At 34.7% G+C, this 12,823-nt stretch overlaps 1 protein-coding gene across 1 annotated transcript in view; it reads left to right on the forward strand.

The window, feature by feature from the left end:
• The window catches only part of LOC117178659 (cytochrome P450 4C1-like), a 166,991-nt gene that overhangs the window by 96,215 nt on the left and 57,953 nt on the right, over positions 1-12,823 (forward strand). The gene's annotated exons all lie outside the window — the stretch shown is intronic.

Raw genomic sequence — 12,823 nt, forward strand, 5'->3', positions numbered from 1 at the left:
CTCAAAATGTGGCGACGGTATGTTAAGGTGGAAATGACACCGTCTTGGCATCTAAAGATGAAACCCTCCGTACTAGACTCCAATCCGGACGATTTAAGGAAAGCAAACGTTAGCTCAGAAGACAGTGACTGGTCCTTCACATTTCTGTGAAAGATACCGCGCATCCTCTTATAGAGGAGCTGTTCACGAAAGTTTTTCTCTTGTGCTTTCTTAATCCGGGCTTTCAGGAGTGAGTACTCGAGATAGATAAGATTTGATGCATTTTACTCACCCCTAATACTGAAGTCAAGTCCGAGTGTTTCAGCAGCCCTCTCCGCTGCTGTCTACAGAAACGCTCCTTTGCCCACTTCTTCGTAATTCCTGACAATTTTAAGAAGAGGGTCTCTTCCATTTGCAACTCTATGTGCTGTACCCAGAATGATCCTGTTGTGAAGACATTCAAGACTCAATATTCCGCGAGCCCCTTGAGGGCGTGAGATGTACAGTCGCGGAACGGATGACTTAAGATGCATGCTTTTGTTCATGTGCATAACCTTTCTTGTCCCGATATCGAGGGATCTGAACTCGTTCTGCGTCCATGGAACTACTCCAAATGAATAGAGTAGTACCGGGACAGCAAGCATGTTCGCTGCAGATACTTTGTTCCTCGCCGACAGTTCGGAAGACCAAATCTGTCGGATGAGACGTTTGTATCTGCTTCGGAGAGTATCCTTTATAGATGTCACATCCTGAATGCGGATCTGTGGCACGCCCAGGTATGTATAAGTCTCTCCAGCGCAAAGGTGTCGTATGGCGCTTCTATCAATGAGCTGAGGATCTTCAGGGATGCCATTAAGTTTTCCTCGCTTCAAATAAACCTTGGCGCATTTGTCTATCCCAAATTCCATTCCGATTTCCTTAGTATATCGTTCGACAATCCACAGAGCTAGATGCAGTTGCTCTCTGTTTTTAGCATAGATCTTAAGAACGACCATGTAAAATACATGAGTGACCTTGTACTTTCGATCTGCAGCTTTGCACACGATTTTTTCCAGATGAGATAGTAAATCTGGTTTTCCAAAGCGGCATCAATCTCTCTATGCACCCAACTATTTGCGGATGAACCTTCAAGATTTCCAAAAGACATATGATAAGTCTATGGGATGTAGAATCGAAAGCTTTCCGATAATCAATCCAGGCCATCGATAGGTCACGCTGGTAGAATGCTGCATCTTTGCAGACACATCTATCGATGAGCAGGTTCTCCCGACATCCGGCTACGCCTTTCTTTGAGCCTCGTTGCGCAAAAAAAACAGTCATATAAAAGCTGAAAGTGTTCTACGTAAATGAGCTTGAAGATGCTTATGTAAACAAAATTTTGCGCTAAGCAGACGAAAAATGTAAAAAAAAGTAAGGATTTTCGGGTAAATATAAGAACAGTTAAGTTTAGAGCATTATTTCTTATACAAGGGGCGATGGGAAAAATTTGAAAAAATTCATGAATATGAGGAAAACTGTTGTGAACCATTTGTAGTTGAGAAATTAAAAAAATAATAAAAATTGTTGCTTAGAAGTACAAAAATGTGCAACTATATTATCTTCAGTTCTAATACAGATATTCAAACGATTCAAACTGCTAATTGTAATGGGTAGGCTCTGTATTTATTTTCAATCACCCGTAAGGATGTGTTAGTCTTATTTTTTGTGCAAATTGCAACTGGTTCACAACAGTTTTCCTCATACTCATGAATTTTTTTAATTTTTCCCATGGCCCCCTTTATAATAAATAATGCTCTAAACTTAACTTTTCTTAAATGTACCCAAAAATCCTTACTTTTTTAAATATATTTTTCAGTCTGGTAAACACAACAATTTTTTTACATAAACATCTTCAATCTCATTAACTTATAACACTTTCTGCTTTTAAATGACTTTTTTTTGTTGCGCTAACATTTTTTTTGACTGAGTTGTTAAGCTTCAAAGGCTTTTCTCGCCGATAGTAGAGGGTTAGCGCCTAAATGCCGTTGAAAAATGTTAAAACTAGACCTAGCAAGCCACATTGGGATCATGAACTATTTTCGTCTTTTTGAACCCCCTTTTAGCGTAGACAACAACGCAGGGTCTCAAAATTTATAAATTATTATTATTACGAATTTTAGATTGTTTCGAAGTATTAGAGCCCAGATGCTTCCAAAAAATGTTAATACTTGAGCCATGCTTGATTCTTCAGAAACTGGTATTAGCCCTCGCAGGAAAACAGAGTCTGCAAATTCCTCAAAGAATATGTTTGAGTATCCTGGTAAATTCTGTGCAGCACCTGATTTTTTTACAGATTTTTTAATTCTTTGAAGAATATGTTTGAGGGACGTGGTGAATACTCCGCAGCACCAGAGAGTGGCCTGCAGAGTGGCCCTAGACCTCGTAAGAAAGACCCTCGATCCTTGACGAACGGCTAAAAGTCAAATACGTCTGAAGCAACTGTAATCTTGATATTGTAAAATATTTTTGAGTTAAAGGTATAATTTCTTCATTATATTTCATCTGTTTCATAACGTAACGAAACAAAAGTAATGCTGGCATTCGTATCACTTCCGAATATCGATAACTGAAATAACGAAACTTTTGTTCTGTTCAAATATAACATAACCTAACGTAGCGAAAGTTTCATTCGAATCCCTGATTTTCCATTATTTTGTATGCTGTCTAAATTTGAATTTTTTATTTATCCAGAAAACTCAAAAAGTTGTTATAAAAATCTTCTAAGGCATTTAGAAATCAAACTTTTTCTTCTCTAGCCATTTTTTCATATCCTATGTTACTGGGCAGTCTGATAAGTACCTGAAAATTCTAAGAGATGGCATTAGTATTCACTAATGTGAACCATTTTCGTCGAGCTTGATCCTTCAAATAACGCCTGTCAAAACTTCAGCCATTTATGTTTACGCATTTACAAGTTACAGCACTGAGAAGCGGCTAACCTCCGAGTTTTTTTTAATATGGAAAAATCTGAGTTTCGAGTTTTGTTCAAACACTACTATCTTCGCAAGAAAACGATATCCGAGACCAAGGCCAAGCTGGATAAGTATTACCCTGACTCTGCACCGTCGATTGGAATGATTCATAAGTGGTTTACCGAGTTTTGTTGTGACAACTTCCCAGCAGAATTTAGCATTATTTTCGCGTAAGCCGACCGAGTTTTTGCGCCGATTCATAACCATGGATGAAACCTGGATCCACTACTACACTCCTGAGTCAATGCAACAGGCAAAACAGTGGGGTCCACCTGGCCAAAGTGCTCCAAAGTTTCCAAAAACGCAACAATGGGTCGGAAAGGTTACGGCCTCCGTATTTTGGGATGCACATGGCATTTTATTCGTGGACTATCTTGAAAAAGATAAAACCATAACCGGAGCATACAATTAATCATTATTGGACCGATTGAAAATCTAAATCGCCGAAAAACGACAGCATTTGAAGAAGAAAAAATCGCTTTATCATCACAACAATGCGCCTGTTCATTCATGCTTAATTGCACAAGCAAAATTGCATGAAATCGGCTTCGAATTGGTTCCTCAGACACCGTATTCACCAGACCTGGCCCCCAGCGACTATTACTTGTTCCCTAACCTGAAGAGATGGCTCACCGGCAAGCGTTTTTACTCAAATGAGGAGCTCATAGCTGAAACTGAGGTGTATTTTGGAGACCTTCCGATCGAGTACTTTTCGGACGGTATCAAAAAGTTAGAAAATCGTTGTACTCGCTGTATCGACCTAAAAGGAGAGTATGTTGAAAAATAAAACCGACTTTGGCCAAAAAAACGTCTCCGTGTTTCATTTCTCAAAGACTTATCAGACTGCCTAGTATTACGGAGACTATGTATAAACGTACAAAGAATTCTTGAATTTTGAGAAAAGTGTTCTCAAAAATATGTGAAATGCACTTAATTTTTAAAATTGTCATCCAAAATGGCTAGCTAACGAACTTGACCTTTAGTTTAGGACACTAAAATTTTTCGGATACAGGGGTTCTCAAAACGTGGACATTTGACGAAACTGGGGTGGGCGGGTTGTAAGATTTTACACATATCTAATACCTTCTCTGATGAGAAGGTAAAAAAAACATTCTTGAAATTTTTTTTGCTCTACTTTCAATGAAAAAATGAGATCTATTTATTTTTGCTTAGCTTGTGTCGTGTGTCGACAAATTTAATTTTTGTATTTTCAATTTTTTTTTCATAAATAAAACAAAGTCTACGTGTCATAGAAAAAAGTGATTTATAGCAAATTTGTTAATATTTTTTGGGTGCACAATATTTGTCTTATCATTTTTTTCCTATCTTGCATAGTTTGACCGCAAAATGCAGTTTTTGATTTTTGATTACTTTTGTACGGTCAAAATTAGAATGTTCAATTTTTCGAAAAAATTCAACAAGTTGATATGATAATCTTGAAGCGCTATCGAAAAGTAACATTTCTCTTTTCAAGTACTATGAAGAACTGTACAGAGAATGTTTAAATCATGAAAAACTGTGTACTCAAAAATTTTTTAAATGGGCTCACTTTTAGTATTTTTATCCAAACTGTCTGACTAACGAACTTGGCATTTAGTTTAGGATAATAAAAGAGTGTTCCAAAAGCCAATATAATAGATTTTTTCTTAAGTTATCGCGCTCACAGACAAGCAGGCATAAAGACAGACAGACATACAGAGAGACAAATTCGTAAAAACCTGTTTTGCGAAATTAGGGGGTCTCAAAAGCAATCTGCGTACTGAAGTTAGCTGGTAATTAAAGTGAAAATACCTAATAGATAGTTTTTCGAAAATTCTAAATTGAAATTATAATAAAAATTAATTTGCAATCGAAGAAATTATACCACTAAATACCAGTTTTATTTCAATCATCCCCTTAACAAATTTGTAAGGTTGTGTAAATAGGAAGTGTGACTTAAATTATTCATTTGTCTAATCAGAAGGACGCCCCACCCCTCCCCGCGGGAAACTTAAAAGAGCTGTGGTTGTGACACCTTCTCCAAGACGTTGGTAAGGGGTAGGACTGACAACTAAATTACATATAACTAGTCACAAGAGTACCTTTTTACCCACGCTCCCCCAAGAGACATTCGAAATGTGTATGAATGTGACTTGAATTATTTATGTGACCAGTCACAGAGGTGCCCTCCAGCAAACGATCAGGCGCTGAAAAAAGGGTAGGGCTCTTATCTTACATTATTTCTGTGACCAGCTACAGGGTGCCCCCCCCCCCTCACGAGGCGTCGCAAAATAGGCAGTGGTGTGAGCTTACATTATTTCCGTGAACAGTCACCGCGGTACCTTCCCGCCATCCACGAGGCGCTGGAAATGGGGCAGGGGTGTGATCTTACATAATTTCTGTGCCCAGTCACAGGGGTGCCTTCCCGCGTCCCACGAGGCGTTAGAAAAGGGACAAGGGTTTGATATTACATTATTTCTGTGACCAGTCACCAGGGTGCTTTCCCGCCCCCCACGAAGCGCTGAAAAAGGGGCAGGTATGTGACCTTACATTATTTCTGTGACCAGTCACAGATGTGCTTCCCCCTCCGAGGCGCTGAAAAAGGGGCAGGGGTGTGATCTTGCATTATTTCTGTGACAGGTCACAGGGGTGCTTCCCTCCATGAGGCGCTGGAAAAGGGGCAGGGGTGCTATTTTACATTATCTGTATTACCAGTGACAGAGGTGCTTTCGCGTCCCCCACCAGGCGTTGGAAAAGAGACCGGGGTGTGATCTGATATTATTTCTGATTTTCAAGATCAAAAGTCAAAACTTGTTAATTCTAAATCTGAAAATTGAAAAACTTGTAAATGTAAGTCATCAAAATTACATAATTTTACATTCCTAAACTTAAAACCTACATCATTTTTAATTGTAGATTTTTAACATTAAAAACTCTTCATTTTTAAAGATTTCAAATTCAAATTTCTACAATTTTGAAGGGTTTAAATTTAAAATTGTGGAATTTTGAAAATATAGAATACGAATTTATTCAATTTTTAATATGAACATTTTTAAGGTATGTAATTTTTAGGTTTTTCTTTAAATACCTTAATTTTAAATAAATGATCAATTCTTGGATATCAACCATTTTCAAGATTTAACATTAAATATTCATTTATTTAAATGCTAACATTTTTAAATAATTTAATTTTTCAAAGTTTTTTTTGGTATTTGTAATTGAAATTTGAAAATTGACGATTAAAAATTCTTCAAATTGCAATATTTTTAATAGTTCAATTGAAACCTACATCATTTTTAATTGTAGATTTTTAACATTAAAAACTCTTCATTTTTAAAGATTTCAAATTCAAATTTCTACAATTTTGAAGGGTTTAAATTTTAAATTGTGGAATTTTGAAAATATAGAATACGAAATTATTCAATTTTTAACATGAACATTTTAAAGGTATGTAATTTTTAGGTTTTTCTTTAAATACCTTAATTTTAAATAAATTATCAATTCTTGGATATCAACCATTTTCAAGATTTAACATTAAATATTCATTTATTTAAATGCTAACATTTTTAAATAATTTAATTTTTCAAAGTTTTTTTTTGGTATTTGTAATTGAAATTTGAAAATTGACGATTAAAAATTCTTCAAATTGCAATATTTTTAATAGTACAATTGAAACATTTTTAAATGGAAAATAATTCAATTTGATTCAACAAAATTGGAGTATTTAACAAAAAATGAAATTTCCAACTAAATAGTTCAATTTTCTTTAAAAATAGTTCAATTTTCAACTGAGAAAGATTTTTGAGTCATGAAAGAAACAAACTTCAACCGAGCTGCTGAAGTTTTAAGCCAAACAAAAGGAATTTTCTACGAAGCACTTGAATTTTCAACCCGAATATATGAATTTTCAACAACGAAAAATTTCATTTTCAACACACTAGTTCAATTTTTTACGAAAATACTTAAATTTTCAACTAAGAGAGATAATGAAATTTCAACGAAAAAGGACTCCTTTTCAAGAAAATAATTAAATTCCCAACCAAAAAATAAGATTTTTATTTTTCAACCAAAAGAGATAAATTTTAGAGCAAAAAAACGAAATTCAATTTTTGGATTGAAATGTTTATATATTAAATTCTTATGTAGAATTATGTAAATGTAACATTTTTAATACTTGTTTCTTTTTAAATTAAAAATTAGGGTAATAAAAATCAAAGGAATTCGAAAATTGAGAGCTAAGCCGCTAAGAATAATAAAAATTCAACATTGAAGTGTTAAAAATTGAATTTTAAGTTTTGTTCAATTTAATTCAATTTAATTATTTACTAACCTATAAAAATGAATCATCGTGAAAGCGTTAAATCTTTACCATTTAATTTGTACGATTAAAAATTGTGAAATTGATACTTTACCATTTTGAATGTTTTATTTTGAGATTTTTTTTTAACCTTAAAATAAAATCTAGTGAAATTAGAAGGTTACCATTTTAAAACTTCTTCATTGTTTAGAGATTGAATAAAAAAATGTTAAATGGCAAAATCTTTTATGCTTTAATTTGGAAGATTTGAAAATTTGTGAATTCAGTTTATTTTTGATTAGTTCAAAAGAAAAAATTTTAAGTTTTGCCAATTTGAATTTCAACATCAATTTCAATATGAGTACACGGAGAACATTTGTGTGTGGAAGTTTACATAACTTAGTTCGGTACACGGAGGACATTATGGCATTTTATTAAAATTTCACATTCAGTCATGGAATATGAAATAGGGTAATATTTGATTTGAAAATATCAATTATTGAGATAAATTTATTATAATTTAATTCGCCATTGAGTCAGAAATAATAAAACTAGATAATAAAAATTACCTGACAGTTAGGTAAAATGAGATGTCGATTATCAACCAGTTAGCTCAAATGATTCGAACTGTTAGTTACAGTTTCAATCAAAGAAAACGCTTTTAATGATATTAACCCTTTTAAGAATCGAAAACGCTGTGACATGTTTCGAACCACCTACTCTAATTTTAACGCGTTCGATCGCTAATGACTGGACCTCACGGCTAACTTAAAACTTAGATTCTTAGAATATCGAGAAAAAAATCTTATCTAAAAAATTTCAACATTAAAAACTACAAATTAAATTTATATAAAATCTATCAAATTAAATTAGGTTAGAATTTAATTAATAAAATCAAACATGTAAAACTAATCCATATATTTAAATATTTTCTAAAGTCCTACAATATTATCCGAAACATAAAAATGTTAAAGTTTGTACGAAGGACTTGGCTTTAATCTTCAGCCCTGATAACGTTGACGTTTCTAGCGATTCTTATTTTACCATACTGTTTTGTAATTCCTCTCATAATAAAAATGAAAATCTCTCAAGAATTCTGCAATCTATACTTTTTTTTAAGTGAATTATTGATATAACACGAGAATAAACTTTATATCATTCCTTTAATAAAAAATTACATTACTTCGCATTATATTATGATATACTGGTATAAAAATAATACAATCCTTATATGAATTATTACATATCAGAATTTTCACTTTTGGACTTGAGATATTACATAACTCTTCTTTATTAATAATGAGTCCCCTAAGAGTTTACATTACTTCCATTCCTTACAATCTTTCAGCTTATATCTATATTTCTTTTTACAATCTTATCCTTTCTATATATACAATTATGTACAACTATTTACATAAAATCTGATATCTAGTTCCTCATCTCTATTTCCTGCGATAGCGAAATTTAGGACTTATTAGCAAACGTGTGAGTGAGCGAACGAAAGCGAGAGAGCAAGCGAGAGAGAGAGAGAGAGCATGAGAACGCAAACGCATCTTAGTCTACTGAACTTTTACCATACCATTACTTACAATCTTTAAGCTTCTAATCTAAGCGACTTCCGTTTCCTTTTTCTTTCACTTTTTTATACCTCCATTTGCCTTTTTTCACGTGCATTCTTTTATTCTCTCTCATTCTCTCCTGTAGCACCCTCCAACTCCTTCATCCATTCTTCTTCAAATCCATCCTCTCCTGGAATCTTAACCACATTCTCTTGCCAGCTTCCTTTATCTTCCATTCCTCTCTTACATCCTTCCCATACATAATCCCATGCTTCCTCCTCCATTCACATATTCTACACTTTCTGTTCTCTTCTTTTTTCCAGTACATCCCCTCCCTTAACTCGTTTCCCAATCTAAATCTTGCTATTCTGGTCCACCTTCTCTCTCCCTCATCGCTTTTCTAAATACTTTGGCACTCCTTCCCTTTTTATCATCTTATACCATTTATTGTATTTGGATTCCTCAATGGTCCTCCATCTTTCTATTCATTGTCTTTTCCACTCCCGTTTTCCAATTCTTCATACCTTACTCCAATCACGTCCTCTATTTCTCTATCATTGAACAACTCCCTCCTTTCCTCTTACTATCTCGTTAATTCGATTGCCCCCCTCTCCTTTCTTCTACCTTTATTCAATACTTTCTCGCCACCTCCCTCCCTTCCCCTCCCTCAGCTTCGTCTCAAATTTCCGTGCCCTCTTTCCCGCTCTGATACTTAACTTATCCCATTGTTTCACCGCTCTTAGTTGAAACCTGAAGAATGTTTTTAAATAAATTTGACGCGGCCACCTTATTGATTTGCACTTTTTCTGCTCCTGTTGGGGGAGTTTTAGACGGAGGAAAAATCGCGTATTCATAGGAATACAAATTCTTAATTTTTCTGAATTCAACGCTTGTTACCGGGTAGCACTTGGACTATTTGTACTTCTGTCAGGATTTCAAAGACTTTATAGATACATGTTACGTACGCTTCAGTCCAGTAAACGAGGTCTTGATAACTATTCTTTTGAGAATGTCCTGGCAATCCAATAATTGTGTCTGGATAAAAATATATAATAATAAATATATACATTTAGGGTGCAGAGTAATGGAAAAGCGGGTATTTTATTGGTATGGGAAATTTAAGAGACAGTGATGGCACAACGCGGATATCTCTGACATGCCCAATAGTGATTCCTGTCTATTTTTAGGTTGTGTCATCACATGCGTCAACTTCAAAATACAAAAAAATTACTACTGCGCACGTTCGAATTATTTAAAACTTTGTATACTGGTGTGTTTTGACTCGCTGATTACGAAAATAATAGTGAAAATATCTGCAATAATAATATTTTACACAAAAGCTTTAAATAAATGTTATAGATCTTTTAAAAATACACTTTTCATGTTATACGCAGTTCATCGAAAAAATTATTTTCTTTTTCTAAAAGGAAAATGTTGTACAAAGTGTGTGGAATGGAACTTGCAGCACCAACCAGTTTTGAGGAGGCGGAAGGTCCCCAAAAATTGGGAAATATATTGTGTAAATAAATTAACTGAAAATGCACGAAAAATAAGGGAAAATAATTAGGTAAAGAAAGTTAAATCTAACAGAACGGGCACAAATTCATAATTCGCACGTTTAAATTTGTATTTATTAAGAGGTTTGCGAATATTATATATGAGAGCACCATTTTGTAAGTATCTTTGAATTTTTAAAAGTATAAAAAGGAATGCTTCTAATATCTCCCTTCACTGTTTTGAACTTGAAAATCAAATTTTTGGGCATTTTCACTATCATTTTGGTAATCAGCGAGGCTTATTACGTGGATTGATTTAGTTTCAAATCATACGCGGGTGCATGCTTTTCGAAACTGGTCCCCGAATTTTGTATAATCTACATGAAGCAACATACACAATTTTTTTTTTAGATCTCCGTATTTCACTGAATTCCGAACCAAAGAGTATAAAGTGGCTTGGGAATCTCCAACCAATTCAGAATAAAAAAAATATAAGCTTTAGAATTAGAAATAGATGTTTGGCAATCAGAAATTGAAACTACAAAGGCAAACAACTTTTTCAAAACATACGAAGTTTATTCATTTCTTTCTTTATGGAAATAAAACTTTATTACCAACAGATAGCTTAATAAATATTATGTTTCGTACATTATTTAAATGAGCCTGAGAAAAGTATTGCACTTTTTTTAAATTAGTATAGTTAATAATTTTTTTATTGTTTTGAGAGGCTAGCGCTATCTTGCGAAAAAACGTATTGTTATATACTGCGCACTGTGAAAAAATGCTTTTAAATCAAATTTACGCACTTTCGTGCTCGTGTTGTGGATTCGAGAGTGATAGTTTGAATTAGATAGTGCATCAGAACCGCGTTTTAGTATCCCGCAATTTAGTAATTCCTAGAACTGCTAACCCCGAAGTTTCTTAAGGGGGCAGGGTAAGAGCGGTTGCGACTTCCGCCTTGGCAGGATCGCATACGCGAGTACTCAGTAGAGTATATTGCGCAATATTACACATTCCAATTGGAAACGTTACAGGCGGCCCTGACTTTTTACGTATAGATTCCCCCGTATTAGTAACGAGGTCAGTGCGAGGCAATCTCCGACACTATAACTTAACCGAGAGTTGAGTGTACGGGGTGTGTTAAAAAAGTAAGGTGACTTTTTAATTTTCGCGGGCTGCGTACATTCAAGTTTTAAATTTGTTGTTTTGTTGTGTTGGTACACTCGTCAGGATCATATGTTCACAGTTTTGACTATATAGCTCGTGTTGTTTTTCTGGCAGAGGCGGAAAAGGTTAGAAGGGTTTGGTGTGCTCGACGATTTTCTTCTTTCGAAAAAAATGTAGCAAAGAGTTTGCATTAAATTTTGTGTGACAAATGAAATCCAGTGCTCTAAAACTCTTGAAATGTTGACAGTTGCATACGGTGAGTCTACTCTGAGTGAGAAAAATGTGTATAAGTGGTACAAGCTGTTCCAAGAAGGCCGAGAGGATGTCGAAGACGAACCTCGCCCTGGACGTCCCAGTACGTCAACGACAGATGAAAACGTTCAAGCAGTGGAAGAAATGTCGTTGAAAAATCGCCGAATTACCATCAGAGAATTTGCTGAAGATGTTGGCATATCGCTTGGCTCATGCCAACGCAAAAAACGTCCGCAACTTTGGACATACAATTCGTGGCTTTTGCATCACGATAATGCACCTGCTCATTCATCGTTGTTTGTGAAAGATTTTCTGACTAAAAACAGCACCACAGTCATGCCTCAGTCTCCATATTCACCGGATTTGGCCCCTAGTGACTTTTTTCTTTTCCCAAAACTAAAGAGACCCATGAAAGGACATCGATTTTCAACGATTGAGGAGATAAAAACTGCAACGCTGAAAGAACTCCAGGATATACCACAAAATGATTATCAGAAGTGCTTCGCTGATTGCAAAAAGCGTTAGCACAAATGTACTATATCTGAGGGGGATTCCTTTGAAGGGGACAACATAATTATTGAGGAATAAATGAATATTTTTTGAGAAAATCATAAAGTCACCTTATTTTTTGAACACACCTCGTACTTTTCTTGTAAGCTCTCAATATCTTTCTTTTCTTTCCATCCCTATGTCTCTGCTCCATAACCTAATACCGGCCATACTAACGTATCAAATAACCACATTCTCTTCTCCAATTTCTTCTAACCTTTTTTTTCCTATTTCCCATATCTTTTTCATTACCCCTGCTGCTTTTTTACCCTTTCTCTTATGTGAGCTGTATGATTTCTATTCGTTTGCAAGATATATCCCAACTATTTATACTCGTTCACTTCTTCTAAATTTATTCCCTTCCATCTCCCTGTCCATTCCTTCTTCCTCCCCCCCTCCTTTTCTAAGCCTCATTATCTTTGTCTTTTTTACATTTACATTCAGCTTTTTCTTGTCTAAGTATTTCTCTAATCCTGTAATTAATCCCGCCATCCCTTCTTCATCCTCTGCCATTAGCACAATATCGCCTGCTTA

The sequence above is a fragment of the Belonocnema kinseyi genome, chromosome 8 (genome assembly GCF_010883055.1).
Source record: "Belonocnema kinseyi isolate 2016_QV_RU_SX_M_011 chromosome 8, B_treatae_v1, whole genome shotgun sequence".
Lineage (NCBI taxonomy): Eukaryota > Metazoa > Arthropoda > Insecta > Hymenoptera > Cynipidae > Belonocnema > Belonocnema kinseyi.